Genomic DNA, 6,710 nt, shown 5'->3' on the forward strand with positions numbered 1-6,710 from the left:
TTTAAGGGTTTGGGGGGTGGGTTTTTGTTTGGGGACTTTTTTTTTTTTTGCCTTTCCTTTTGAATTAAAGATGTCTGTAACTCTGAGATTAAAAAAAAACAACAATTGTGGCTTTCAATGTTTATTCTCCTCATAGAATGTGATTGTTAAAGAACATGCACCGAAAGTTGCTTTCAAGAGTACGAAGATTCTTTGAAACTTAATAAATTGCAGTTTTTTCTTGGCTGTTCAAATAATGTGTATTTTTCTTTTATGCAGGGGATACTAAAATAAAAAAAATACTGTTAAATCTGTTAAGGTATTTCATGGAAGAAGTTTAACTCTTTCAATACTAATGAGAATTAAGTGTACAGCCAGGCAAATCACTCCTGTAAGTGTAGTCACACACTTTGGATCTGTGCTTGTTGGTGATGGCATTCTCATAAGCTTGTACCATGAACGCTTTGCATATCGCATCCAAAAGAGTGCTGCGTAAAAAGCAGCAATCATTTTTTTGTTAGAATTATGTTCTCCTCATTTATTCATGTCTTTAGTAATATAGTAGGTGAATTGTGAACACTTTGGATACTGCGAGGCTGAAGGCTCCTCTCTAGCTCTGCCAGTCAGTCACCCCGTAGCCTCCCGTGTTCTGGACCTGGATGTCTCTAGCTCTAAATTGCCAGTTCCACTACGTTTTATGAGATGGGCAAATAGCCCGTAAATAAAATAGGGTAGAAACGCCAAAATATTTTCATGTTTGGCCTTTCAGGTTTTGAAGTGAAGGGAGGTATTTACAGTGGCTAACGTTCGGCATAGGAGGCGAATCACAGAAGGTTTGTGGAGGGACCCAAACTTGCTCCGTCTCCCTTGTCTAAAGCTGAGCTTATGTTCTCCTCCCACCTCCGTAAAACCAGTTCTTCACCTCTTAGTGGCACTGAGGTGATTCGTGCTGAAAGCGTGATTTACGGCAGGTCTGGCCCCAGGTCTCCAGCGGTTACGAGTTTGTACAGTAGAACTCGTTCCACTAAGCCATTTGAAAGGGAAAAAAAACTAACGCGAAGAACTGGATTAATAAGAAAGCAGTTCACAGCCTTGAACAACTCCACCTGTGCTGCGACTGTAGCCCGTCCTTCCTGTCACCAGGATTATCGGCTACTCTGCCATAAACTGTACATTTCATAAGACAGACCCGTGGGGCTGGGGGGACCCAAGCGGCTCTTGAAAGTTTGCAGCTTGCTGGCAGATACGATACAGTTAAAAATTAACAAACCTAGATTGGGGGGTAATTTTTGTTACTTAATTAGCTAAAATACCCAGTCTGAACCTGTTCTGCTAATTTAGTTACCAATACTGCCCCAAAGTGGCACAGCTGTTGCCACGGTTGTTTTTTACTGTGAACTGCTTCCCCTCCCATCTCCTGGTTGGTTTTTTTTCTCTTCCAGATGTTTGTAATGAAACTCTCAGAAGAGAGTTGCCTTCTCTTTTCTTTTCCTTCCTTGGTTTTTTGTTTGGCCTGTATTTTGTCTGGGTTTCTCCTTAGCAAGGAGGGCTTTCAGTTTCGGCGTCCCTGGGTTTTGTTTGCCTAGACATCAATGTCCATTATGGGGTCGGATGTTTTGGCTAACGAGAGCTTTTGTCTTCCATAAGGTTGGCAGAGATGGCTTTTTGTGGATCAGATGCACTGTTAAAATTTAGCATCCACCCTGGTATATTAAAAGAAACACAGCTTTTGGCCAAAATCGATCTTTTAGTTTTTGCATAGCTCTTTTTATTTTCCATGTCATATTCTTTTTCTGCTTTAATGCTATCCGATATTTCTGAAATTGTAAAGATAGCTCCCGATTAGAAGGATTCTCCTTATGGCTCCAGAATCTTTACAAGAAAACATTTTTAACGATTTCTGTTTTTCTGTATATTGCATTTACTGTATCCTCCATAGCACTTTCACTGCATGGCTCCCCTGTCTTTAGGCCGAGAGAGTTTCTCTTTCCTAAGTGGTCTGAAACTGTCAAACTTCTTCTTAGTTACTCGTCTAGTTTGTGGGTGGCACTGGCAGAGCAGATCATTTTGCTATTCTGCTCCAAAAATATATTATTGTTCTTGATAATTCAATATATGATTGTGTATGTGAAGGAGCATTTTAATTAAAAATGTATATGGATATCTGTATATGTTAAGAATTATTGGAGTTGGAAGAGTCTGGAAATGGAATTGAAAAACCCTTTAGGATTTGGGTTATGGGCAGCTATAGTGTGGAGCATACCTGTGATACCAGATCAAAGATTGCCATGGTGACCTGTAGGATCATCTCCTAACGTTGTATATGAACTGCTGCTAAATGTCTGTTAGAGTTCACGCATTGTACAAATGACAGGTGTACTAATTGTATCACTGTATTGATGCTGAATGTACAATCTCTGCTCAAGTCCTGCGTAGCCAGTTTCAGGGAAGGGGAGTTCTGAAAAATAGGATATCGAGCTCAAACGAACTCTGTATGTAAACTGTACGGATGCCTGGCGTACCCCGCGTTCCCCGCAAAACCCCAAGGTAAACAACAGCTCCGTAAATGTCTGGAAATGTCTCTGATTCACGATGTTATCGTTAGCGGGAATTCGAAGGAGGCCATGGGCCCGTCCACGGACCACACAGGACGATTTTAGCTCCCTGCAGGTCTCTTGGACTGTTTTACCCAGGTCCGTGCGTTGCTTCGAAGGCGGTAACGTACCCGTGAAACCTTAACGTCTACGAGAGCAGCCCAACTTTTGTCCTCTCACATTCCCCCTCGTTCCCAAGGGGTCTCTTCCAGTAATACGCGTGTGCTCTTGGAATTTGGGAGAGGCACCTCCAACACTCATCCACATTGTAGCTTTCCTGAGGGAGGACGGACTAACGTGCCCATGTTCTAGTGGGGTCTAGGTGTCTTCCTCCAGCGGATACACCCAATCTCTCAGGTTAACTATTGCTTCCTGCAAGTTGCCAGACTCCATCCTCTAACGGCCAATCCAGCCTGTGCAAAGACAGTCAAGTTGACCATTTTAAATCCCTCGCGCTCCCACCGTTTTCTTCTCTCTAATGAAAATGTTTCATTAGAAATGAATATGACACTTTGTCCTGTGTGTGCCCCCGGTGTTTGTTTTTTACTGTCAGATGCATTGGAAACGAGTTGCTTGTAAATTTTCTCTGATGAAAACGTGGTCCCAGTGCAGTCATGATTTCAGGGTTATTAAAATGTTATCAAACACAATAAGCTGGAAGATTGCTTTGCTTTCAATAAATATTATTAGTAGTAAAGGTGGCTTGCCTTGAACTAGCTGTGAGGCTGCTGACTCTTGATGAGAAATCTTCCCCCCCCCCACCTGCTAGCTGCCTATAGTCTGTCCCGAGTTAATTAAATAGTTTATTGTTTTAAATGTTTGTTTTGTTCAGGGGAGTGGACTTGATAATATTCAAAACTCTAGCAGATTCATCTCTAATTTCTCTGTAGTTTTATCTCCTGGATCCTTTGCCCACTTAATTTATCTTAATTGACTCAATTTATACTGAAAAAATGTATTCAAGCAGACTAAAGACCTGTTGACGGACGGTGTTGGAAAGGAGCAAATTCTCTTTCCGTTTCTGCAGTACATCTCCTTGTTTTGGCATTCACGGTTTACAATTATGTGTTCCTGGCCCTACCCCACAGCAGCAGGAAAAATCAGATTTTTCATTTTTTTGTCTGATTTCCAGTGGGACCCACTTTTTCTGCCTTTTCTTGGCACGTGTCTGTCTGCTTCCCAGCTCTTCTCTCCCTACAAATGACAGGAAACTTCTTAAGGCAGCGGAGATGATCATTCTGCAGTTCTACCAGCGTGAAGCACATAGGTTGCCTACTTAGAAATACAATCCCTGTGCTCAGTGGGATTTCATTCATTCAGCACAAGCATAAAATACCTGAAATACGTAGGAGAGGACAGACATTAGTCCCCATAGCTAAGCAGCCCTCGCCTCTCTTTTCCGGGATGGTCACGCGTTCAGAAGGAACAGCTCGTAGGAAGAGTGGTAATTGGCAAATAGCTCTTGATTACCTTTTATTGCCGAATAGTTTCCAAAAACCTACCGGGATGGGGAGAGTTGCGTGAGACACACCTCAGCGTGTCTGAGTGCAGCATCGAAGGTGGGATGCAGCAGGTGAAAAGGCAAGCTGGTGAGGAGGGCGGAGAGCCCAGGGACAGGGCTAGAAGGAAGCGTACGAGGATCCAGTTGATTTGTGGGTGAGTTTCATTTCTGAAATAGCTAGAAATCGCACCACCACCACCACCCTCCCCCAACAAATTGGTTTTCCCTGATAGCTCTGGCTCAGCGATGGTTTTCTATATAGCATCAATATGTAAACGAGAGCACGTAGTAAGGTGGTTCTAAAGCTATGTCCAACTTACTGTATTAGTCTAATATCCTTTATTTCTTGCTCAGCAGCATGGTTACTACATGTTTTGGTGCTGTCTCCCTGAACTGCTTTTTAAGCTTTTGCTGCCTCTTAGTTTGTGAATTACGGGTCGCACAATAACCTGGATGGGAGCGTAGTTGGAAGCAGTCTCAAAATCATTCCCCCAGGGTGCTTCAGCATCTTGGAAAAATACCTTTTCCTGGGGCTTTTCTGAAACACAGCTGCAAGAAGTGAAGTGGAGTGCTCGGGACCAGCAAAGCGAACCAGGGACTCCAGCCCAGCACGGGGCCTCGGACACCCTTGGTGTTGCTTTCAAGCACAGGCTAAAACGGGGTTGATGCAGAGTAAAGCTTAATACTTTGTCTGCAGCAGAACATTATTTTTTCAAGTGGAGATTAAGCACAAAGCACTAAACCCTCATAGTATGAAATTTAGGACAGCGTGTAAGTAAAATTTAAGTTTTGCTTGTGTCCCTAGATGGGGGGACAGGAGGAAGAAGGAAAGGAAGAGAAAGTATCCAAAAATAATGGGATCCAGTACATAGGTGAGAGATCACGTCTTCTAGTATAGACACCTCCAAGCAAAGATGGTGATCTTTATCGCCTTCTACTTCAAACAGTGATGTTTTAACCTGTTTTGTAGAATTCTAAGACACTGGAGATTTACCACTGTGGGGCACCATCTCTAGCTGAGAAGAAAGGGAAACTTTTCTGAAGCGAGCCTAGAGGGAAACGGTTGAAGAAGTCTCCTTTTCCACTTGGACCTTCAACAAGGCTAGGAGGCCAAATACCACATTTTCCAAATGGGGTTATTCTTGTGTTCTTGTCAATACAGGGCATTTAAGTGGCAGCATTCCACCTGGCATAACAGGTGATTGATGCATTCTTAAAAGTGCTTTGCTGTTTTCATAGTCAGTGGTAGGACCACAGAGGCATCAGTTGTGTGTCCAGCTTCTGTGCTTTATGGGACCCGAGAGAAAAGAAGTAACCAAGTTAGAGGATTTATCCAGCCTTTTACTTGCATTACGGCACAGGCCAGAAGTTCATGGTCTGCAAAACAAGGAAACGGCTTATCAGCACCTCAGCTTCTCCCCACCGGTGACAAGGTTGTAACACAAGGCACGTCGGGGCTTCTACCAGCACAGGCAACACGGGATTCTGCTGCCCTGTGATGGAGGGCCAGAGCCTTCACGGGGATGAACGGAGCTGTAATGAAGAGCTCCACCGGGCAGAGTGGAGATTCCTGCTTTTTTGGAGATGCTGCTGGCCCACCCGGCCTCTGCCCGGCTCCTTTGGCACCAGAAGCCAGTCTGCCCTTCCGAGGCTCGGCGGGGAGAGGCACTGCCATTTCACCGCTTGCGGCACGACTTTGTGTCAGCAGAACAAACCCCACTTCTCCTCCCTTTGCCTGTCTGGACAAGCAGCCCTGTTTTATTAAGGTATGAGCATTCAGGAGCTTACGTTGTCTTTCCTGAAGGCTGCCTGGATACTCAGCACTGGAAAGAAGCAGGGCACAAACTCAGGTGTTTACGGACTAGTTTAGGCTCCAATATGGAGGCTTTTGATTTTGAAAAGCCTTTGTATCGAGCAAAGTTCTGCACGCTTATCCCGTCAGTTGAGCTGTCAATTAAAAGGTAAAGTACTGTAAATCCTCTTTGCAAATGCTTCAAGTCCTGCAGCATGCAGATCCCTGCGCTCTTGCAATCTGTTCTGTCTGGGACCTGCACGTTCTGCAGGGGGGTTGGTGGTTATCCGGCTGCAAGCGAGCACTGGGCGCCCCGAAGAGTTCATAGGAAGAGTAATATTTATGCTGACCAACCGTGTGCTTTCCAAGTATTGCAGACTAACATTTTTCTCTCATATACACAGTTCCACGTCCTGAAATTTCGTCTCAGAAACAGCTGGACGCTCTGCCTGAAACCCAGGCGAGTCCTCTTTTCAGAACCGTTTGTATGGGCAATTCTCAGTCCCTTGGCTAGCAATCAAAACAAGTATTAGCTGGTCTCGCCCACATTCCCGTGCGTTTGTTGTGCATCAGGTCAAAATAAAAAGTGCATTTTCTGGGAGCCCTGAGGAGCAGAAGCAATGCTCGTCCCGTCTGTCCCCTCCCACCTCGTGAAAGACTTGGGGGGCCGCCTTAAATCGCTTTTCAAACATTACAGCCTTCCTTGCGGTAGGAAATGGGAGCAAGCCCTTTCCTTTTACAAAATGTCCTCGGCTGTAATTCCCACTTTCCCCCACGAGATGGTGGCAGGGAATTGCTCCGAGCACTCACCGGCCCGCGGGAGGGGGGGGAGCAGCCCCGTCCC

This window comes from Pygoscelis adeliae, unplaced genomic scaffold (genome assembly GCF_000699105.1).
Source record: "Pygoscelis adeliae isolate BGI_AS28 unplaced genomic scaffold, ASM69910v1 Scaffold61, whole genome shotgun sequence".
Lineage (NCBI taxonomy): Eukaryota > Metazoa > Chordata > Aves > Sphenisciformes > Spheniscidae > Pygoscelis > Pygoscelis adeliae.